The sequence below is a fragment of the Rhinolophus hipposideros genome (genome assembly GCF_964194185.1).
Source record: "Rhinolophus hipposideros genome assembly, chromosome: 10".
NCBI lineage: Eukaryota > Metazoa > Chordata > Mammalia > Chiroptera > Rhinolophidae > Rhinolophus > Rhinolophus hipposideros.
Window position 1 is genome coordinate 18,050,448 of NC_138056.1, and position 25,632 is coordinate 18,076,079.

Sequence of the window (25,632 nt, forward strand, 5' to 3'; positions counted from 1 at the left end):
TAAATCTCTAAAGTCTCCTAATTTTTCAGTTGGGTAGTTCTTTCCAATATCTTTTTTTTATGTTTAATTTAAAGTTACTTAATCTTGACACACCAATAACAACCATGGGCATATGTGGCATGTATTTGGGGAAATATCAGTTTTTCTGTTGCATTATTAGTGCATTTAAATACAGACGCTATGACTATAATTAGTTATAATTCTCCTCTTGCCTAAGGAACAGTTTCTAAAGATATTTCACCTAATTTAATTAAAATCGTTTTTGAGGCATTGCACAAACTCAGGTATGCCAAAGCAATATTGCCAGATTTGTCTTATATATATATATTTAATGGAACATGATTTTGTAGTCACAGCGGATGCTTCATTAACTCAGTCATGACCTGCTTTCTTAACTAGATAGAGATAACCCAGCTGAAGGTAGCTAGCTTCCTCCAGCATGTGGTATTCTCACCCTGTATATTTTTATATCTTCATCTCTAATGATACATATTATTTTCCATGCTTTTTATTTATACAAAATTTATAGATATACTTTTTCAACTTGCTTTTTTGTGCCTAATATTATATTATGAAATTTTGTATAGTGAGTCAGGAGGAGCTGGTTCATTTACTTTGTTTGTTGAATGGTAGTATTTTATTGTATGAGTATACTATCAATAACTTACCCACTCATTAATTGAAGGGCATTTAATTGTTTACCATTACTCATAAAAAAAATGCTTTGGTGTACATTGCTGTAAAAGTCTCCATGTGATTATGTGGAAATGTTTCTCCAGGAATGTTGTGTGAATGTAATCCACAGAAAGAAATGCATTCTATCTTAGGACCAAGGACCAGTACATGTAAATACATACCTTGTGTGTGTGTGTGTGTGTGTGTGTGTGTATGGAAATATGTATGGAAATATTTACCTTTTCTACACACACACACACACACACACACACACACACAATTTTCTCTGGTATTTTGTATTCTATTCTGTTTTGGGTAAATCAAAGAGGGTAAAAATCCACTGAATTAATTGATCAATCTCTTCACAGGTTACATTCAGCACTTTGAAATATGATGCTGCAAGTTTTATACCTAATAGGGGGACTGTTATAGAAAATGGGCATCTTCAACTTCCTGATATTGCTAAAATGCTCTTTAAAGAGTTTGAAAAATTTTTGTTCCCACCAGTAGTATAAATGAGTTACTATTTGCCTATGTTTTGTTTTCTTCTCATTTCTCCACATCATATATATATATATATATATATATATATATATATATATATATATATATACATATATGTATATATGTACATATACACATATATATATAATTATATATACTATATATCCTACATATATATACAATTAATCTTTATACATTACATATATATATATATATATATATATATATATATATATATATATATAGAGAGAGAGAGAGAGAGAGAGAGAGAGAGAGAGAGAATTGACAAGTGAAAATTGTATCTATATGTGGGTGGCAGATGTTTCTTTAGATTGGCTTCCACTTTCATGCCTAAGAACAAAAAAGACACAGCTCTGGGTTCTTTTTTTTTTTTTTTTTTTTCATAAATTTATTTATTTATTAGTTTCAGGTGTACAAAACAAGGTAATACTTAGACGTTCATCATCCATATCCCTCACACTGTGAACCCCCCTCCCCCCATCCACCATCCCTCCGACCCCACACCGAACCATCAGATGTGGAGAAAAGGGAACGCTAGTGCACTGTTGGTGGGACTGCAGATTAGTGCAGCCACTATGGAAAACAGTATGGAGGTATCTCAGGAATCTGAAAATGGAACTACCCTATGATCCAGTAATTCCACTCCTAGGCATCTACCCGGAGAAATCCAAAACTCCAATTCAAAAATCTGTATGCACTCCTATGTTTATTGCAGCACTTTACACAATAGCCAAGATATGGAAACAACCGAAATGCCCATCGGTAGATGACTGGATTAAGAAGCTGTGGTACATTTATACAATGGAGTATTACGCAGCCATAAAGAAGAAAGAAATCTTATCATTTGCAGCAACATGGATGGATCTAGAGAACATTATGTTAAGTGAAATAAGTCAGAAAGAGAAAGACAAGTACCATATGATCTCACTTATATATGGAATCTAAAGAAAAGACTATGCGAATGAACTAATCAGAGACAGTTTTGGGGACGCGGAGAAAAAACCGAGAGTGGTTAGATGGGTGTGTGGGAGGGGGTTGGGGATAAGGGGAAAGGTGAAGGGATTTGGAGGCAGCTGGTGACCACAAGATGGCCTCGGGGTTTTTTTTTGTTTGTTTGTTTTTCTTTTTTTTTTTTTTGTTTTTGTTTTTGTTTTTTTTTGTTTGTTTGTTTTTGAAAATTAATTTGGGGAAGGTATTCTATAATGTTGTGGAGATTTTGTTGGGTATCCGATGGGCATGCATCCTGTTTGGGAGACCACCTCAGGGATGCTGTGGATACCTGATCATGGCATTGGACACCAGAGGCTGGACATTAATGAATGCCAACTATAATTTTTTTTTTTAATAGCTCTGGGTTCTTAACATGTAGATTCTTTACTGAAGTTACTGAAGCCACCAAATTCAATTTTTTTTGCCAAGAGTAAAAAAAGGGGAGGTTTCAGGAATCTGTATTCATTCACTTATACCCTTCATATCCTGAATATATTTTACGTAGTTTATTTGCTGATATGTTATTAAACCAAATTGAAATCATCCTTCCAGAAGTCAAATCATCAGTCTAACCAAACTGCAAAACCAAAAGGACTTTATGTTTCCTGACTTAGTTATTTTGGGCTATGTGTTTTTTGTTCCTTTATGGTTTGGAAGAATCTGTTATAAAATTAGTAGGCTTGATTTTTGTTTGGACAGGGGGATTGTAAGGGAGTGAGGAGGTGGGTGGTAGTGGCTATTGGGGAGAATATTATTTACTACCTATTCAGTTTATTTAATGGGTATTGTTTATTCAAGTTTCTATATATTATTTAGTTAGTTATGGTATTTAATGTTTCTTTAAAATTCTCTTTTAATAGGCTTTCTAATATTTTGGTATACAAGTATTCATGGTACTCTACTACAACTTCTAAATATAAATTTATTTCTAATTATAGCCTGTTTTCATTCAGACTATTGTTGTTTCTATAAATTATTTCAAAGTTCTTCTTTCCATTATTTGTCTTTTCTTGGAACCTGCTATATTTTTACTGAAAAATCTCTGTGATCCCCTTGTGACTATTGCTATTTTCTTTAATTTCTGCTTTTATCCCAAACTTTGATTTCTCCTTTTAAAAAAAATCTAACTTCTTTAGTAAAATGCAAAGCCAACTAATATGTCATATTTCTTCTTTTATAATGTATGTATTCAAGGCTTGAATCGTTATGAAAGGAAGTCCAGTCATTGCATTCCTTAAGTGTTAAAAGTAGACTGTATTCAGTGTCACTCAGTTCCAATATTTCATAATATCAATAATTATAACTTCTCTTATTTTTACATGAATCATTTAGTTGAATGAAAGGTTGTATATAAGTCAATTCGATTGTTTATTCATTGGGCTCAAATCTGTCAACTTGATGTTTTGATCAGACAAAATCATCAGGAGGATTAGAACTAGCTTTAGTTTTTCTGAAAAACTCTGATTCCTTTATAGTCATTGTTTCTACTTTTCCTAATATTTGCAATCGATGTTTTTTTCTGTATGTGACTGAGGTGCGTTAAAATTGTCACTGTATATAGGATTGTCTCTTCTCCTTCTCATTCTGTCATCTTTAGCTTTGTATATTTTGGTGTCATGTTGTTATCATGTGCATTCACATTTAGACATGCTATCCTTTCCAGCTGTGTGGAGATTAATAGAGATTTCCTCTGCTGCTAGAGCCTTTTTCCTGGCTTTTTTCAGATGTGCATCTTTTTATTTAGCTCATCCCAGTGCCTAATTTTTTTTCCTTCATTTCTCACATCTGGCAGTTCTTCCTCCACCTTTTTTCCTTCAGAGCTATGTGTTTGTTATTGTTATTGGCTGTCTTAGATTCATATCCAACATATCTGTTCTGAAATGGAAGGTGTGTCTAGTTTGGTTCCATCTGTCATGTATTCAGGATCAGAAAGCAAGCAATAATCACTTACTCCAAGCAAGGACTTACATGTTAACTAAATAAATCGTATTTATTGTCTCTCATTCCAAACAAAACAAGACAAATAAAAAGCCATATTGAACTAATATTTTTAGGAGATCTAATTTACTAAATTATTTCAGAACTACTTCTTTCTCACTACTATTACCATTACCAACAACATCCCTATTATGACTTCTGCTAATAACCATAGCTAGCCTATATTTATGGAGTACATGCTCTGCGTTAGCTCCCTTCAAACTGCTATATGTGTATTAACTCTTCATTTCATCCTCACGCAAATTTTATGGAGTGTTATCATTATATTTACTTTACGGATAAAAAAGGCTGAGGCATTGGTGTTAAACAACTTGCCTGAAATTACTTAATCATTGAATAACAGAAGCAGAATTTGAACTTAGATGACCTGGCTCTGAAGCCCTGATCCTTACCACAACCACACCATACTGAGACTCAAGAAAGAGAGGTCACTACCTTTGGCTCCACCCTTTATAAGGATGCAAGAAGCATTTCTTTTTTCATACAATTCTCTTTTCATAGACATGGACGCCATAGAGCTAAGGACATACGCCCACCTATATCCCCAAACACCTCTAGACCCTGCCTTAGTGTTAATTAAGACCTGGAATTCTCTACCTGAATTGTTTCTCAGGGTCTGCATGGGTCTTTTCCTTTGGTGTATCCCCCTGAGAGCAGATGTCACTATTGCAGTGTTGTACCTGTAAGATCAAGGGTGGCTTCATGTAGGGTATAATGTTGCAGCTTGGACACGCAGACTAGAGTGTCAATATGCATGCATATGAAGTCCCTATACAAAGCCGGACTTAACTGGTAGGAGGGCATGGGGGGGTGGGCTGCTGAGCCCCAAGACTGCCTCAGCTTGTGCTACCCTGTACCAGTAGAAAACTCCAAGGCATTTGATAATTCTAAGTTTGAAAATAACCTAGTAGGCCATCCTGAAGGTGATAAATTGGCTTTATTTAACAGGGTGTTAGCTTGATTTGTAACTTTGATGTATTCAGTCATTTGAATTTGAGCTTCCGTTCACTGGGTGGCTGCAAATGCTAAGAGCCTGTGTAATGCACATGCTGCCCATTTAAAGACTTGCCTATATAACATGGATTCTTCATTACTCCTTTCTTCCACCAAATTTAAACAAATGGCTCTGGAATGTGGATTCCTTTTGTTCACTGCTCTCTGAGGAAGTCCTGGTTTCTTCAGTTTTGGGGTTGGGATTGTGTGTGACAACAGAGGATAGGACACATACTATTAACAGTGAAGCTCAGAGGGTTACTATTCATCAGTATGTTGCCCAACAGAGTCAGAGTCTATGACAGTAGGCATTCTAAAAACGCTTCTGGATAAGTGAAAAATAATAACCACCATTAATTTACGATGTATCATATGTCAGAAGTAGTGCTTTTTGTTTTCCATAGGTTATCTCATTTAACACTGACAACAATCCTTTCAGTTAAACACCATTACTATACCCTTTACCGATGAAGAAATAACCCTGAAAGTAACTATCTCAAGGTGAAAAAGTCAGTGATTGGCAGCCAAGATTTGAACTAAGACCATATGTCTTAATAATAAGTGCAGATGATTATAATATTATTTTGCCTCCCAAAGAATGAATAAATGAAAAAAAAGCCATTATTTTTCTTAAAGTCAAGCTTATTCTGAAAACCTAGTTGAAACAGTTGTTGAATGTATATAATCGTATGCCCTGAACTTCTTATTTTAATGCATTTCTAGGCGGGTGGACTTGAACATCTACTAGAGTACTGTAAGCCTGTTTAAATTTAGATTTAATTTCAAAACTTATTAGGAAATAGATAGTGAGAATGAATGAAAGAAAGATGTATACTGACATCCGTTCCTTTTTTGAAATCAATATATTAACACATTTGTTATTGAGTTATATGAATTGTGATTATTTATCATGTCTCTGATTGAAGGCACCAGATAGGATATTGCCATTATAAATATAATAATTCAGTTCTTGATTGTATGTTTATGTCAAAAGTCCCATTGAGATTTGGAATGCTGATGACACAAATGCAATAAAAGAACCCTTTATTCACTTATATCCAGTAAAACAATATTAGAAGATGATACATTCCCTCTTCCTTATGGTTAGCAATTTGGGCCTCATGATTCTCTATTAAGTTTATTATTTTTTGGTTTATAATTTGCAAAGATTCTGTCTTTCGCATTAGTGTCTCTGCTTTGTGTTTCATTATAAATATGCGTTCACACTCAGATGGTAAAAATATATACGTGGGGAAATAATCCCAGTAAACAGCCACACAGCAATTATCAGATTTGGAAAGGTGCTGGTCAAATGTGCAAGAGATGATAGAAGGTATTGATAACAGTGCTTGAACCATGTGGGAGTATAGATATCTTCTGGACTCTAAGAATCAGAAGGGAATCATTGTCTCTTCATTCCCATGAACTCCTGCTCTGTGATATATTCTGCAGAATCAACAACAGCCACTTGGCTAAATGCACAATTTGGTATAGAAAATAGGGCTCTGTTAAGGTGGATCCCTCACACAGACCTGATGCTGAATGGGAAGGAGAAGAAAAGAGTTCTAACTGTTTAGGAGCCATAGTATTAAGCTTTATGCTACAGCCTTCAGTTCATCTATTTTAATCCTCATATCAAGCCTGGATGGTGGGCAGGGGTGGAGGGTAGGTATTACGAACTTTTTATCGGAGTTCTATAACCACAGGTACCCATTCTTCGATTTAATCAACCTTGCCCTTCCTGGTATATACAAGACACATAAAAAGGAGAGTTACTATTTCCCCTGGCCTAATGTCTACTATAAAATAATTTCCTTTATTTTAATGATGTAGTTTAGCTTTTTTTCCCCAGGAAATATTAGCTCTTTGATTCAGACTTATGGAAAGCCCAGTGATGATTGCATCTAAGGAAATGTCAACTTGCATCCTACTTCCATATGAAAAATCTGACTTGATCATTGAATATATCTTAATGTCTTTTCCCTTAATTCAATTACAATAATATTCTAGACAGAGTTGGTTACAGGCTAACTGTGAGTTTCCTTATTTTTTCTAGATGGAACTTCATTCTCTTTGCAGCACCTTTCTCTGTGTAGAACATATTCACATTTAAACAGTTATAGATATTTATACAAGGAAAGTCCACCTTGAACCAATCATTAAACTAATCATTTTGAAAATAAAAATATCTGTGGTATAAGTGAAAAAGAACATGGAAACTGGTGTACATTATGGGATTTAACACTTGTTAAACAACTCATTAGCTGTATAATCTTGGTCATACCTTATAACCTTATAACTTCACTAAAACTCAGTTTCTAAATGTTTAAAAACGATGCATTTTAGGTAGACCCTTTTAAATTGTCTTGAGGATTGTATGGAAAATAAGTTTTTATACTGTTCCTTTGGCAACTCAGAGATAGTCAAACAGAGCTTGTTAAATTAAAACAAAAGCACAAATATTTAAAATGCACAATAGTGGGAGATTATGATTATAACTAAAAAGTTTCTGTTTAATAATTTTCCCCCTGTCAATTTATCTTAAATTTTAGCTGCAATTCAACACTACTTATTTCAGCCTTCTAGGGGGATCCTGTTTTCCTGGAAGAAGTTCAAGAAATATGGTGGCCTCATGATATGTGGATTATGTTTTAGCAAAGGGATCAACAGCTTACCCAAATATGTTTGACTCTAGAGGGAAATATCACTTTTAGGTGAAAACCTGCAATATACTTAGACACCTGCATAATGACTGAAATTAGCATTGGTTTACGGAGTACACAACTCCATTAGAATTTCGATGCCTTGGAAAGGAAAAGAGAGTTTTAAATGCTCTAAGAGTGTGAAGTCCTAAAACAAAACCAGCCCAATATGAGAGGCGTGTTGTGAATGGCTGAAAGGATAGAAAAACCAAGTTTGTCAAGAAACACTGAGTAAGTTTTTCTAACTAAAAAGTGACCCCTTGGTACTTATGTATTACAGCACTTTAACCCTTTAATGGACGCTAACAACATGTGGCCTCTCACCATTCTGCTTGTTGAGAGGTGATACCTTGTAAGCCTAGTCATTAGATAGATACCTATGATCATAGTTTCTTCATGGAAATACCTGTGTGAAGGGAGAAGAGTAAAATCAGGAAAAGAGAGAAGACAAAGATGGGAGAAAAAGAAGGGGAGAGTAGAGGAGGAGAGGGAAAACAAGAAGAGTTGGATGTGGCCCCAAAAGTTTCTGGACTGCAGGACGATAAGTGGATAAAAAGTAATTTACTTTGCCAGAATTTCTGAGACCTGCCCAAATTTTCAGCCACGCCCTGCAAATGGGGATAATAAGATATCACTCCTGTCCTCGTGTTGGTACTGACAATGGGAATGTATACTTGAATCTGTGAGCAAAAGGTGACTTAAGTGAAAAAGTGTCCAGAATAATGGGTTTCTGTAGAGGTCTTCCAACTCCATAGGTGACAGTAGAACATAGAAATTCCCAAAAATTTCAATACCAAAGCTTTTCTAGTATTTTCTTTTTGTCACATGAACCCCATAATTTGAATTCTTTTTCCTACTGAACAGAGTGCATGGAATTCATGATACTCTTCTTAATCAGTAGACAGATGTTTCACTTGTCATCGCAGATTGATACTATAAAACATGGTTTAGTTCTGGAGTTAATTGAAATCTAGCCACAAACAAAGACACTTAACCTTTTAGATAGCCTTTTTTCGTATTGTGGATGATAGTAGTTACTCGCTTTTTAAAATAATGAAACCAGCTCCTGGTGTTGCTTAACTAGGAGTTTAATATACATAAAATTAAAATACTAAAGTAGAAAGGGAAATGAATGTGGACAGAAAACATCAGATGAGCTAGACAGATAAATAACCAGGTGAGGACAGTTGGAAGGAGCTCTGATGGCATTCTGATAACCTTGAGCAAGTTTTAATATTTGCCCCTCTCCCATCTCCCTGCTTTAGATTGATATGAGGTCCAATTTTCTACACTACTAGTCCCAGATAAGTGTAAAAAAAAAAAAAAAAAGAAAAGAAAAGAAAAGAAAAGAAAAAAGAAAAGAAAAGAAAAGAAAAGAAAAGAAAAGAAAAGAAAAGAAAAGAAACAGAACGAAATGCAGTAGAAGGTAGCAGCAATGAATGTTGCATCAGGCCAAGCCCCTAGCTGGATGAGAGTTTCAAGAGAATCACTCTATTTTCTTGAGCTTGCTTTTCCATCTATAAAATGAGGACATAGGCTGTGTGATCTCACTATCTTTTTCTATTGTAAAGTGCTATGATTTTTTTTTATAACTTCACTTTCTCTGAACCTCATTTTGTGTTTTAATCTGTAAAAATGGGAAGAACAACTACCTCATAAATTGACTCTGATGGCTAAAAGATAGCAGTTGAATATCTTTCCCTATACCAATCTACTTGATTCCTGAATTTAGTTTTCAAGAGTTCACAGAATGAGTCCAGATAGTGAAGGTGATAACACTGGCTTGAATCTATTTGAGTTCAGTATTTCATATAGCAAGTGGTAAGTTTTGAACAGTGAGGATTTATCAAATATTTTTAAATTCCTGGATATCTCATAGAAGTTCCTTGCATATAGGCAACACTCAATACAGATTTACTCTGGTCTCCTTGGCTTTTAGGGTAGAGATAGCCTGGTACAACTTTGCACCCCCAGCATGTAATACAGTGCCTCACAGCCAGGAATGCCCAGAGGATGTTTGTGGACCGCGGGCCAGTCATGGAACACTCCTGAGCCTCTGGTCCTTGGCGTTAAAATTTGCTCAACAATATCCATCTCCCATAGAGATTTTGTAAAGAATGCTAAAAGATCATTCCCAAAAGGGGAAATCTCATTCAGATATAAAATGAACAGGTGTTAAAGATTTTATGTAACTCATTAATCAATGAAAGAACCAGGAGTATTATAACCTGTTTAAAGAAAAAGCTAAAATAAATACACATTTATAAATCAGGAATATTGAAATTCCTGTGTAAATGGAGGTAAAGCTAGCTTCTTCCATGTGGAGAGGGAAATCAACTAAACCCCTATCAGACAAAATAGAATTTGTTTCTCTATAGAGGAGAATTATTCTGTATGGTTAGGAATACAATTTACAGAATTGGAAATTTGTAGAATGTTTCATAGAATCAGAAGCATATAAGCAGAAGGGTTTGCTATCGACAACATATAGTTTCCATTGAATCCCCATTTTTCCCCCACATAAATAAATTAGGTAATCATGTAAATAACCTGCTTAGTGAATAGACATCCAATAAAGGGTTATTTTTAAAAATTATAACAATGAAGCACTGACAATGAAGTAGATGAAATATTTTTTAGATATTTAATAAATTGATTCAGAATTGCAAGTCTAACATTTACTTAGTCTATTTCCTAGGTATGATGTTCACCCTCCCATGTAATTCAGGGTCCCTCCTCTTTTTTAAGCTATTAGCTCAACTGTGTTTCTTTAACATGTACTAAGAAGAGTCTGCAAATTGCTACACAAATTAAGACATTCCTCTCTAGGGTTACATATTATCCTAAAGGGAATTTGTAGAATAACACAGAAGATGATGACTAAAACTAAGCCTGAAACAATATTAGCAAAAGCTGTTTTTTTTTTGTTGTTGTTGTTTTGTTTTCATCCATTGGTGGCTACAGTCATTTTTCTTTAAGTGAGGGTACAAAGGTATTGTTGAGAAGAGGAGTATGTTTTATGGAGTAAAGCCAGAAAACACTGAGACTGTAGCCAATTGACAAGGGTTCTATTAAGATAGGATTTTGGAAGCTGGGGAGACTTTCTAAATGGTATATTTGATAGTGTTGGTTGGCTGTCAGGGGTCAAGTGAGCAGTTCGGGGATATTTTAAAAGAGAAAGAAATGTTCAATGTGAAGAGCAGAGGGTTTCTGTGCCTGGCTATTGCCTGGACCAAGATGGGGTCCATGAGGATGCTTGTTGCTGTTGTAATGATACCTATAGTTTGTGTGGAGGGGACTCCTATGGTTGGTGGTTTCTTAATATAAACCAGTTAATCTAAGAAAGTGTTAAATAACGACTATTGTTTAGATCAGGAGTGTCCAAACTTTTTTCAATGTTTTTCACGAAGGGCCATATGCGGCAAAATACACAAACAGCCGGGCCACTCACTCGAGGTGAAGTACGTAATGCCTCACCTGGTTTATTTAAATATATTTTTGGAATTTGCTGCGGGCCAATTAAAAATGGATTGTGGGCCGCAGTTGGCCCGCGGGCTGCAGTTTGAACACCCCTGGTTTAAATGCACATGAAATGGTTTTCTTGAATTTAGTTAAAAGAGACCTGTAAATCCAAAATGGACATGAAATTTCAGGTGAAAATAATTATGATGGGGGAAAGAAAAATTACATGGTTAAAGTTTATTACATAATAATAAAAATTATGAGGTGATATATCATGGCACGAGATTTAGTATCAATATTTCCTTGGAATTTACCATACCCCAAGGTCCAAGTTACTCTTTGTCTTAGGACAGATTCAGTGTACAAAATGTTTTTATATTAATTACTTAAACAAAATAAAATAGTAATCTATGGTCCTCTACCACAGCCAAGTGAGAAAAGAGTAAGAGTGATTTCAGCTTAGCTGGTCTTAAAATCTGACTTCCCTGACATATAAGTTTTTCTCTTATGATCTGAAAAGTGGAGCTAATAAAAACATCTGCCACACAGAGCTATATATGTAGTACCTACTTAGAAAATTTGTTTTATCGAAGTACTAATTGAATAAGATAATGTATATAATATGTGAGTGACTAGCACCATGGGTCTGGGTAACTTCTCAATTTTTAAATTCCTTTCCATCTTCTCAGGGCATGCAATAAGAACCAAATTTTTTTCAAATCTGTTATATCAAGTGTCTAATCAATAAATGTTCAATAAGTCTTTCCATTCACATGGACTTCTATTAGGTGTAATTGCAGATACAAAAGCACATTAGCATATAATGCAGTTTTTAAAAGAGGAAATCCTTCTTCCTATCACTTTCTATTTTACAAATAATAAAAATGGTCTTTTTTTTTTTAGTGTGAGTTATGGGTGCTAAAATCAAATCAATCAATCAATCAACACTTACTGAGCATTATATATTCCTAAGTATCTCCTTTTATTCTGTTTTATATAGGAGTTACTGGACATGCAGAGATAACCTATGAAGATTAACAATATGGAAACATCCTGAAACTACTTTGGAATCTCAATACATTGACTGGATTCAAGTTTCACGAACAGGGAAACTAGTCCATGAACAATTTGCCAAAGGTAAGTGAGAAGTATAAGTTACTCCATCAGAATAATTCAAAGAGTCATTGACTGTGGGCTTGTTAATTGCATTTCAGATGATTTTAATATTCCTTCGGTACGGCTCACAGTTTTTTTCTCTCCCAAACGTACCCGTGTGGATGCTGACATATGGTTAAATGTCTGGCCATTTCATCTTTTTCATTTGCACTTCTGTCAGGTACAAAAGGAGGAAGCGGGGATTGTGGGGGGAGTACCCACCTCATAAAACTTTTACTAGTAGTGATTTATGCAGAGTGGAGGGATGTTGCTTTGCGCTACCCCAGAAGCAGAAGGGATGGCAGACTGACCTGCCCAGGTTTCAGAACAAAACAAGCAGACAAATGGTGATGTCCCCCTCCTTTATTGAAACTGGGGCAACAGGTAGGTCATTAATATGGAACCAAGTGTTTGGGAAAGGTAACCGGCTTTTTATTCTCTCCTTTTTATTTTTATTCATTAATATGGAACCAAGTGTTCGGGAAAGGTAACCGGCTTTTTATTCTCTCCTTGAAAACCTGGTGAGGTTGGAAACCTTGATGTGGTAACATGAAAATATTTTCTGTTGCGCTATTGGGAAAGTTGAACTTGTCTCAGTAAACCAATGGGAAAGAATGGAACTTTAAGTGACTCAAACAAGTGACAGTTTGTGAGCTGGGGGCATGTATTGTAGCATCTTCTGTAGCTAAAAGTTGTGCCATCAACAGTCAAGTCCACTTGAGCCTAGAAATAGCATCTGCCCGGCTTGGTGAAATGGAAATAATCTATTTATTTTTCTGTGGGGTTTCACTGTGTCAAGGATAAAAGAAAGGGGGAAAAGCACATAAAATTATAGTGGCATTAAGCTCCATCTGTGGCAAGGGAGACATTTATATTTGCCATTTTAATTGGCAAAATACTTGAATCATTCATGCTGTCTTAATGTTATAAAAACCAAGAACCGTAGCTAGAAGAATTGCTCATACATTTTTCTGTTAATATTTACCTCTGTGTTGCATGTATAACAGTTATTTGTCCTGTATTTATAATTCAAGAGCTTCCTGGAAGGTAATTTTTCTTTTATTCATCAACTCCATCGTATTATGTAGATTAAGCTAAATTAAAGCCATGTTATCTGTGTTCAAGAAGATCACACTGTTTTGAGACTCATATAAGAATGTGGTATGTTGTAGCATGTAAAGTGCTCTCTAAAGACAAGGAGGCAATGGTAAGATAAAGAAAAGGTACCATCACTCAAGAGAAACGTGAACAACAAAGAAAAACAAAAAAGTGAAGTAGAGCTCTTTTGTTTAAGAGTATATGATCATCCCTCTTCTCTGCCTTCGGTCTTTGTCCTTCTGTCTTATATAGAAGGGAGGATGTTGTTTTATTTGAGTTAGGCTCCTTTGTTTAGAGGAATAAAGATTCATGTAAGTGACCCAAGTGAAAAGAGAATTATTCTGGTGGGAAAAAAAAATGTGGGCTAGTACTGAAGCAGAATTCAAAAATAAAGAAAAAAAATGTTATGTGTTTGTACCATTCTCATGAGCAACAGAAACTTAACCTCTTTGAAACTCTACTTCTCCCTGAACTTCTATTCTCTCTCTCTCTCTCTCTCTCTCTCTCTCTCTCTCTCTCTCTCTCTCTCTCTCTCTCTCTCTCTCTCTCTCTCTCTCTCTCTCTCCAGACCCCGTCCACTTCTAACTGATTTTTCTTAACCTTCTTGTATTTCCTCCTCTCATAATTTTGCTTTGCACATAGCCTCTCATGACCTTTCTAACTACTTTCTCTTTATTCAGGTTCAAACCCTGCTACTACTCACCTGCATCCATTAGGTGACACTCAGGAAACAGAAAGCATACCAGTTATTTAATAGATCAAATTTAATTTAAGAATTATTCACCAGATATTGGAGAATTAGAAAGGCAAAAAGGGACATCTTTGAGGAGGGGCTACCAGGCAGCTACTGCTGTTATGTCACCTGGAAAGGGAGGCGATGAGACTGTTTCTGGGAGAGTTGAAAAAAACAATGCAAAATGGAAACCACTGCTGTGTAGAGTGACACTCTCAGGAGCAGGAAGTCCCTTCTTCCCTCTCTAACCTTCCTGTCTCCCTCTAGCTCCCTCTATTGACCGAAACAGAGAGCTAGGTGACAAAGAAGAAACGTGCTTTGCAGCATCTCAAAGCAAAATAGAGGAAGATGAATTTGAACTGAGAAATAGTAACTCCAGAGCAAGCACATGTTGTATTCCGTGTGTGTGTGTGTGTGTGTGTGTGTGTGTTTAAATTTTCAAAGAGAATCTGGTTGGATCAATTCATCGGACCACTGAGATCACAGATTTTGACTGAACTAAGGTTTGCCTTACTTTTGGTCCAGTGCCACGCCTGGCTTAATCAAGTAGCATCAGATGGTGAGATATAATCTGACATGATATGATATGATATGATATGATATGATATGATATGATATGATATGTGATTTGATATAATATGGCCACTTAGGCACCAGGGCTATAAACTGGACAGTTTTCTTTAAAATCAACTAAGAGCATTTGTGATTGTAGTGTAGTACAGTTGTAAAATATGTAGATGTGATGTTGTCGATAACTGGATTGTTAATTAAGCCTTTTTTTTTTTTTTTGGTAAAACAATTGTACATTAACATGTAGCTTTAAGAAATAACGCAGAGATACCATGGACTCTTTCTTTTCCCCTAATGATAATATCTTACAAACTATGGGGCAGTAATGCAACCAGGATATTTACATGAGTACAGTGAAGATACAGGACATTGCTGTCACCACAAGGGTCCCTCCTGTGGCCCTTTTATAGCCACACCCACTTCTTCCCCATCCCCAACTTCCTCTTTAGGTAATGCCAACTACTAATCTGCTCTCCATTTTCATAATTTTGTCATTACAAGAATGTTATATAAATGGAACCGTACAGTATGTAACAAATTGGGATTAGATTTTTTTCACTGAACGCAATCCTCAGGAGATTCACTCAAGTTACTGGGTGCATCAATAGTTCATTCATTTTCTTTTTTTTTTCAACTAGCAGTATTTCTTTGTTAGGATATACAACAATTTGTTTAATCTTTCACTTGTTGAAGGATGTCTCATTTTTTTTTCAGTTTGGGGCTATTATAAATAAAATTGCTGTAAACATTCATGAATAGCTTTTTGTGTGAACATAAGATTTCAATGCATTTCCCGAAAGTGCAATTGCTCAATTATAGATGGTTGCATATTTAGGTTTTTTCCCTCCAACTTTATTAAGATATAATTGACATATAACATTGTGTAAGTTTAAGGCACACAATATGATGATTCGATACATGTATATATTGTGAAATCTTTACCACAATAAGGTTAGTTAACACATGCTTCATCTCACATACTTGACATTTTGTTGTTATTGTTGTGGTGACAACATTTAAGATCTACTCTCTTAGCAACATTCAACTGTACAATATAGTAGCATTAACTGTAGTCATCATACTGTACATTGTGCGCCAGAACTTATTAATCTTATAACAGAAAGTGTGCACCTTTTCACCAATATCTCACCATTAATGCTGCGCCCTAGCCCCTAGTAACAGTTAGTCTGCAGTAGCTCCCCTCCCCTTTATCAGTAGTTTCATTTTCTGTGGTTTCAATTATCCATCGTCAACCATGGTCTAAAAATACTAAGTGAAAAATTACAGAAATAAACAATACGTTTTAAATCGCATGCCATTCTGAGTGCCATGATGAAATCTTGTGCAGTTCCAGACTGCCCTGCCTGAAATGTGAATCATTCTTTTGTCCAGCATATTCATGCTGTGTGTACGTGCCCATTAGTTACTTAGTAGCCTTCTCAGTTATCAGATCTACTATTGCAATATCATAGTGCCTGTGTTTAGATAACCCTTATTTTACTTAATAATGGTGCCAAAGCACGACAAGAGTCGTGATGTTGGTAATTTGGATATGCCAAAGAGAAGCCATAAAATGCTGCCTTTAAGTAAAAAGATGAATATACTACAGTAAGATATTTTGAGAGTGAGAAACCATGTTCACATAACTTTTATTACAGTGTATTGTTATAATTGTTATCTTTTATTATTACTTGTTGTTAATCTCTTACTATGCATGCTTTATAAAGTAAGCTTAATATAAGTACGTATGTATAGGGAAAAAATAGAATATATTGGGTTTGGTACTATCTGTGGTTTCAGACATCCTTTGGATCCATTGGGTATCTGGGAATTTATCTCCTACAGATAAGGGAGGCCCACACTATCTGTCCCTATCAGTTCAGTGTTTTAAGATTCCACAACTAAGTGAGATCATATGTTATTTTTCTCTCTCTTTCTGACTAATCTCACTTAGCATAATACTTTCAAGGTCTATGTTGCTAATGGCAGGATTTTCTTTTTGTTATGGCTAAATAATATATACATATGTTATTGTATGTTATGAATATATATATAATTCATATTTTCTTGCTCTATTCACCAGTCATTAGATGCTTAGGTTGTTTTCATGCCTTGGTTGTAACTAATGCTACAATAAACATTGGAATGCAGATGTCTGAGATAATGAGTTCATTACTTTTGTATAAATACCTAGAAGTGGGATTGCTGGATCATATGGTAGTTCTATTTTTAATGTTTTGAGGAGTCTCCATACTATTTTCCATGGTGGCTTCACCAATTTACATTCCCACCAAGAGTGAACCAGCGTTCCCTTTTCACTACATCCTTGACAGCATTTGCTATCTCTTGTCTTTTTAATAATATTCCTTCTTACAGGTATAAAATGATGTCTCCTAGTGCTTTTGATTTGCAACAGGAAAGCTAGGAATAGTTTCCCTCACCTGAAAAGAGACATCAGGTTGAGTAACCAGTTTCCCCAGCCCTTACGGACACTACATGAAGGACTCTCTTGGGTTTCACACACCCAAAGACTGGCAAAGCTGAGAGGTACAGAGATGGCTAGGAACATGGAAGGAAGGTAGAGGCTACCAGTCTCAGTCACATAGTGCTAGCAACCAGAGTGTCCAGGGCTCTCCAGAGGAGAGCTTTTGCCACTCAAGAGCTGAGCACATCTGGCTGAGACCCCCTACAGGTTTCACTTGTTTTAGCCCCATAGGTTTGCACATTTGCAGAGGCCAGCCACCCGAGTCCCTCCCTACTGCCTCCTTGTCCTTGGAACTCAGAATCCAAACCTGCAGCCTGCCTGGGCCTGTGTGACTGTGCAAAGGCAAAGAAAAATCCCTATCACATGTGTTGATTTTTGCCTTTTTTGCTGTGCTCTTGGTGTCATAACCCCCCAAATCATTGCCAACACCAACGTAAAAAGCATCTTTCTCTAATCATGTCATTGTGGTTTTAATTTTTTTTTTTATTTCCCTAAAAACTAGTCATGTTTAACATAATTCTTTTTAAGTAAAATTTATTGGGGTGATGATTGTTAGTAAAGTTACATAAGTTTCAGGTGTATAATTCTGTAATACATCATCTATATCTCACCTATAACCTATGTCTATAACCACCCAGAGGCAGTTCTCCTTCCATCACCATATATTGGAACCCCTCTACCCTCATCATTTTTTGTGCTTATTTACCATATATATCCCACTTCAGTGAAATGTCTGTTCTTAACCTTTTTTTTATTTTATAATTGGATTTTTGTATAACCAATTAGTTTTGAGAATTTTTAATATATTCTAGGTATCAGTCCTTGTCAGACATGTAGCTTACAAATACTTTCTCCCACTCTGTAGCTTGTCTTTTCATCCTCTTAACAAAGTTTAGAGAGCGAAGTTTTAATTTTGAATAAGTCCAATTGATCCGTTTTTCCCTTATGGATTATGCTATGAGTGTCCAGTCTAACAACTCTTTGCCTAGCCCTAAACCCCAAAGGTTTTCTTGTATGTTTTTTTCCTTAAATTTTTTATAGTTTTATTTATTGGATTATCAGTGCATAATCCATTTTGAGTTAATTTTTTCATGTGATGTGAAACTTCAAATTTAATTTTATTGCCTATATGTCCAATTGCTCTTCTTGGTGTTGGCATCTACTGATTTCTTTTTTTTTTTTTTTCATTCCATTTGAAATTTTCATGCTTGCTGGTATAATGAGTACTTTGCAGTTAAAATCTAAACATTTTAGTTTTCATATTATGAGTTTCTATTTCTTATTTAAACCTTCAGTGTTAGCCAGCTTTTTCTGACGTTGCTCCAGTAGGGACAGTGTGGGTAGAAAGAACACCAGGTGGCAGTAGAAGTTCATTCTCATTATTGGCCTCTGTTGACCCGTAGGTACCTGGGTGCTCCTGCTGGGTGTGGGCAGGAGTCCCAGCTGCCACTACACTTCCACCAGTCCCTGCCTGGTTGGGAGCATAGCAGTGCCAGGTTACTGCTATGCACCTGGCCGTCACTGATACCGTGGGGGGAGGAGTGGCCTTATTACTTCTAGGTGTCCTGAAAGTCCTGGCTCTCCATGAAACTGACTCTGATACCATTCAACATGTAGGGGGAAAGTCTCCTTGTTACTGCTGAGTGGAGGTGGAAATCCAGGTTCCGCATGTCATCTCCTCTGGCAATGCCAGGGGTGGAGGGTAGTGGCTTTGTTGCTATATATATGTATGTGTATACACACACGTATGTATATATGCCTAACTATCAAGTTACATAAAAACCATTAATAGCGCTAAACTAGAAAGACTACCATAACTATAATATGAAGGTCTGACAATTAAGTTTGCAAATTCATCCTAGAAAAAGTGCTGCATACCTCATTGCTGACTATCACTATGGTAACCTTCGAAGTACTCCCCTTGGGAAGCTATCCACCGACGCCATTGCCTAGTCCACCCTTCAAAGCAATTTTGGAACTCTTTTTCTGGAAAGGCCATCAGAGTTGTTGTCGTATTACCCTTGATGTCCTGAATGTCATAAAAATGTCTTCCTTTCAATATTTCCTTTATCTTCGGAAAAAGAAAGAAGTCATTGGGGGCCAGATTAGGTGAGTAGAGAGGGTGTTCCAATACAGTTTTTTGTCTGCAGGCCAAAAACTCCCTCACGGAAAGTGCTGTGTGAGCTGGTGCATTGTTGTGAATCAAGAGCCATGAATTGTTGGTAAAAAGTTCAGGTCATCTAACTTTTTTACGCAGCCTCTTTAACACTTCCAAATAGTAAAGTTGGTTAACTGTTTGTCTAGTTGGTACAGATTCATAATGAATAATCCCTCTGATAGCAAAATAGGTTAGCAATATCATCGCAACATGTTCACGAACTTAGTTGTCCGACCTCGTATATGTTAGAAAGTTGTGTCTCATCCCCTCAAAGCCAGCCAGTTCTTGTTCATCTTTGTCTGCTGCTAAAGACTGATGTAGCATATTGCTCATCATACCTAACTGTTACAGAAGTTTAGCAGAGGGAGAATGGGGATTTTGAGCTGCTGGGAAGTAATGTCTTGTATTTTCCAAAAATTCTGCAGAAAGGGAGTTCCGTATAACATTTCTAGGTAAAGTACTCACACATTTCATGTTTCTTTACCAAGTCAGAGAATTATTCGTATAAATCCTGTCTCTAAAAATGAACTGAGGTACTTGCTAATTGTTCTGGCCTTGGAAGAAGTAGAGGAAAGATAAGAATCCTTCTTTACACATATACATTTAAGTATTTAAAATCAAGTGACTCCTCTCCCTCACCATACATGCCCTGGTCCCCAATGCCAACCACAATATCCTGATGTATAGATCATCTGTATATCTGCTGGTCTGTGAATCAAATGTCAATCCCACCCATCCTATTACAGACAGGAAAAAATAAATAACCACAGTCAATGAACAATAATAGCAGCATACGTCAACAAGATGATTTAACACCACTGTCCTTTGAGACAAGCATTCATTCTACATTTAAATATAGTCCACAAAGGGGCTCTGATATTATTCATTTATCATAAAGTCTGTCAGTCTCAGATTACATAAGCAATCGACTTTCCAGTTTCCTAAAGAACAGACTTTATCCACAAACAGAAAAAGCCCTTGACAGACAGAACCACAGCTAGAGGACTCTCCAGCACTTCACTCCTGGATGATGCCAGAGGCTTAGAGAAACTAGCAAGAACCCTAGTGGGCAGCACCATGAACCCTGACACTGAGAACCCTGGTGGAGAAGAAAGAAGCCATGGTCAATGCAAAGCCAGGGACCTGCTTGTAAAAGCAGAAGTGTTCTGCTCATCACAGGCACATGAGCAGAGACCTTTCTGACCTACATCTTAGATGCTTAGAGTCCATCAACTTTGACTTTGTGTATTTGATAAGGCAGGGTATACTCAGGGGGCTTTCTAATAATGAATATATATACACATATAAATATATATATATATATATATATATATATATATATATATATATATATATATATATGATCATTTTTCTTTTTTTTAAGGCATCCTGGTTTTTCTTAGGTTGGCTTTATCATAAAAGGCTTGCATTTTTGGGGGAAAAGCTTTCCATGAATGCCTAGTCCTGTAAAATAAATAGAAGGCAAAGTTGGAAGTAGGGTAAGTCCTACCTTATACAATTCTCAGTGAAGTATAAGAATAAAGATAGCACAGTAAAATAGACTATATACGCTTGATATTTCTTGTTTCATGGAAATTCACTTTAATAGGTTCCCTATACAGAAAATCAGACTCAGAACTCATACCCTAAAAACTTCCAAGAATTTGGAACCGCATGGCAGAATTTTATCTGTCACTTAAATTTTGTAGTTGCAACAATTGAGATGATCAGGGTGTCATACAGTACTCAACACAGAAAATAATCTATATGAACAGAGGACTCAATTTTTCTGTGGCTTTTAAGGTGTCTGATGTTATTAGGTTTAAAAAATTAGCATGCATTGTTACTATTTCTTTTAAAATACAATTTTATTATATTCAAAATTAAAATATCTTTTAAAACACATCCTGATATTATCAGAAATAATATAATTATTAAAAATAATATAACTAGATAGATAGCAATCACTTTATTAAGGAAGAAAGATTAAAGGTGTTAAAACGATATGTGTAAAAGAGTGGCAGTTACTTCTTATTGCAATCATCCTGAATGTGATTTTTTAGTTATTCTGACTGTGGAACATAGGTTTAGCCAATTTTTCTGAGCCACTTTCACATGACCTAGTTGAGGGCTGAAAGGTGATAGGTGGGAAACACAGAGAACACAAACAGACTGATTGCATCTTCTTGCCATATTACAGCTTATCAAACATTAAATTTTGAAAGCTTTCAGGTATATTTGTAGCACCTTGTGAGAGAAAAATCCGTTCAGATCTGCAAGGTCTCCTATCCTGCCTATCCCATTAGGTAAACCAGTTGTTTCATTGGCAGTACCTTAATTTTCTCAACTTATTTTTTTCCAGTGACAAATGTGCTAAATATCATGGGAATTCCTTATGCTTGATTTCTCACATTGTACATCTTTAAGCTCCATATTCATGTTGCAAATAGAATAAAATATCTCTGCGGTAGAGCAAAACGTTTCACAGTGCACATTTACTGTTCGAGAAACCAAACCATAAAGTAGAAATTTCAAGGCACTAAAACAATTTGAGACAAGCATTCTATTCGACTGAATGGCATGCATCTATTTCAGAGAGCAACTCCAGACAGAGTGCCTTGCACAGAGAATAAACGGCGATAACAAATTGTTGAATGCATGCTTGTTTATCTCATACACTTGGAAATGACAAGGTAGAACCAATGGTGTGCTCGAAAATCAGTCTCTGGGCGGGGGTTGGGGGAAGAAAACTCTGATTTGTAGTGTATTCCTGTTGCTGTGGTGTAAATACTGTCTCCCATGGCCCATTTGAATTACCAGTGTGATGGCACCTGAACACCGAGATGGAAGAGATATGCAGAATATTCTCTTGCAGGCTGGTACAAGTTGGTTCTAGTACCCTATTCGTTAAGACCTTTTGATTTTCCTTTGATTTGGAAGAAGAAAATCATGCTGCCCAATTTCCTGTTGGTTAATTAACTGACTTGATTTTGGCGGAAACTAGAAGTGGGTCTTTTTCCAGTAATGATAGCAAAGTGTTACTCTTTTCAGTTACCTCCAGGAAAAAAAGTTGTAAGAATGCCTCCTCAGGAGTTCCTATGCTTTTGATAGCAAATGAAAATCAAGGAGGTCTTTGAGGATTTTCCTGAAATTGAAAAAGAAGTCTCTTTAACAAGGGCCACCTGCTTTGGGGCCTGGGAGCTGGTAATCATACCTTGAGGAATTCTTATTCTTCATCACGGCAAGCTCAAAACCTGAATAGGAAAGCCTTAGGCAAAGCACTCTTTTGGCAACATGGTAAATTTAGTCTTAGAATTTATAAAATCCTGCTCCCCTCCCCCATGATACTGAACTACTTTTGAAGTCAAGAAATTTAGTGTGTTGGAGAACTAAACATGTCTTGAGGATCGTTAAACTATAGTTGAAATTATCATTCATTATGGAATTTCTATGGACCGAACTCTGAGCTGGACATTTTCAACTATTTTATAGTTTTTATTGAATTCATTTGCCTTTACTCTTTGTGATAAAAGTAGAAATTCTCCTATTTAATGAAAATTGAAAATGACATTGCATAGGTTACTAAAATATTTTAATAACAATAGCAGTCACTAATTGTTTAACATCTACTGTGTCCTAGACATTTGACATTTCACGTTTATGATTTTAGCTAATACTCTTTAACATTGTTTCTGTTTTATAGATGAGGCATATGAAACTGAGGTGAAGAGTGTAATACATGAGGTCAAGACCTAATAACTTACAGAGGGTGAATTGAATCACAGGTCACTTTTTCTCCAAATTCATTGCTTAGCCTGTGTTCATTAATTCGGTCATTCCACAAATGTTTATTGAGCACCCACTATGATTCAGGCCCTACTCTTGACTGTGGAGATACAACAGAGAATTACACATATATAAATTCTGGCCTTTATCGATCCCTAATTTAGTGGTCAGAGACAGTCAATAAACAAATAAGTAAAATAAAATACTAATAAATAAATGTCATGTTGGGTGGTGATAAGTTTTGTAATAAAATATAAAGTAGGGAAAAAACAGGTAGTATGGGCATGGGAATGCTTTGAATTAAACTCAGAGAAGGCATCACTCACTCAGAAGGTGAGAGAGACCAAAGGGAGACGAGAAGCTGAGACTTGCAACTATCTGGGAGCAAAGACTGTCAGGTGGAGAGCAAGTGGAAAGGCCCGGAAGTGAGAGCATGCGTAGCACATCTCAAGAACGTCAAAATTCATGGAGCAGCTAAACAGAAGCAAGCAAGGGAGAAAGTGAGGAGAACTGAGCTCCTTAAAAAAGGAAGCAGGGGGTAGGATGCTAGATTCCTTTAGCTTCTGGTGGTGAGTATAGACTGAAGGGAGGTCAAGGTCAAATAAGAGAAAACATTTAGCAGAATACTGTCATAATCCATGAGAAAGATGATAATTTCCTGCACCATGATGGGAGAGCTGCAAGTAATGAAGGATTGGTTGAATTCTGAATATGTTTTGAGTAGATGTAATTTGTGGGGTGGTTAAAAGTAGGATGTGAAAGACAGAGATTAAGAATACAATTTTTGGTCTGAGTAAACAGACACTTAGGATTTCCATTACTGAGATGGGGAGGACTGTGGAAGGAGAGAAGCGACACTGGGGTTTAACTTTCAAAGTGCCTACAAAGGTCCCTGATGCCTCTGGATGGACAGGTCACCACTGAGTGTCCTGCTCTTAAACATGGCACATTTAAGATGAAAGAGAGGTAAGAATAGACACATATTACCTATGTTAAAGTGTAAGTGTCAATAAGCCAGTCTGTGTGAAAACACTATAAATGTCGGTTAGTTCTTTCTCTTCATTCTCTTCTCAGTAGGGTGATATAATTATTTCGAGACTAAGATTTGGAGACTGGCTATAATAAAATTGGTGAACTATGGACAACCTGTTTTCATATACAGAGGAGAAGCAGTGTTTTAAGTTGACTTACAAATCAGAAGAGGCTGCTGTATATTTGTAGATACAGAGTTTCTCGGGATAGAAGGAAGAGGCGAGAGAGGTGAAGAAGATGGTATGGGGTTGGTCCTGCCAAAGTCATTTTTAAATGTCTGTAGAATGGTTCAGAAGAGAAATTGAAGAGTCTAAGTGACTGAAAGAGTAATTAACTCTGGATGTGATCCACATTGCCTTGGGAGTCCAGCTGCTAATAACACATTCAGGATTCGGGAGACAGTGATTCCCCTGTCTCAGATGCTAGTGTGACATTGTCAGCTGAAGGTGTTGAAGGGCCATCAGAAGATGAGTGTGACTCTGTGCAGACTGTAGCACAGCATTTGGGCCAAGGATACAGAGTTGAGTGGCTGAAGCAATGTGAGACACCCCAGAGATTCCCAGAAATAACTGTGGACAGTTTCATGAATCTTTAACTCTGAGCAAGTTAGGAAGTATCTTGTCTGGCCATTTATGACGCCTCAATTCCACTCTCTGGTTGGAGATGCTGAGTGTTATTCCTGCTATGCGTTACATGAGACAGTCACCTCTCCCAGCAGTCCTGGTGTGCTAGATGGTGACCTATCTGGAAGCACTAGGGACTATTGTGCGTACTTTGAAAGTTAAATCCGCATGTCACTTCTCCATCCTGTGCTGGATTCTCATATGCCATTTTGTGGTTTTCTTGTGCTTTAGGGATTTAGTTGGTTTTCCTTTACTTTCTGAGATGCCATTACCTATGTCTTTATATTTCTCTTTGGTCCTAAGATGGTGCGGTTTTCCCAGCTCTAATTTTACTTACTCTTCCTGAAAGTAAAGATTTGGTGCTCCCATCTGGCCTTCCCCTCCCCATAAACCACACTCCTCAGTCTGAGGGCCTCAGGCTTCCACAATGCAGTTTACTTCAGCTGTTGCATGTACCCCTTTTCCACAACAAGTAGAGATGTGCTGGCGGCTGGCGGCTGAAATAGATGTCCTGTGAGAGAGCATCTCCTGGACAACACTCACATAACCTAACTGAGCAGTGAGTGTCTGAAGACTGACTATTGGGCTTGATCTGGATGGGGGCAGGGCTGCCCTAGACCCTACCAGGTTGTCACAAGGTCTGAGCG

The 25,632-nt window shown here is 36.5% G+C and overlaps 1 protein-coding gene across 11 annotated transcripts in view; it reads left to right on the forward strand.

The window, feature by feature from the left end:
- Positions 1–25,632, forward strand: part of LRRC4C (leucine rich repeat containing 4C) — a 1,068,826-nt gene that overhangs the window by 591,145 nt on the left and 452,049 nt on the right. For all 11 annotated transcript variants that reach the window (XM_081062636.1, XM_081062635.1, XM_081062634.1 and 8 more), the window contains one exon: positions 12,346–12,482. The gene's annotated coding sequence lies outside the window, so the exon portion shown is untranslated. The remainder of the gene's footprint in view (positions 1–12,345; positions 12,483–25,632) is intronic.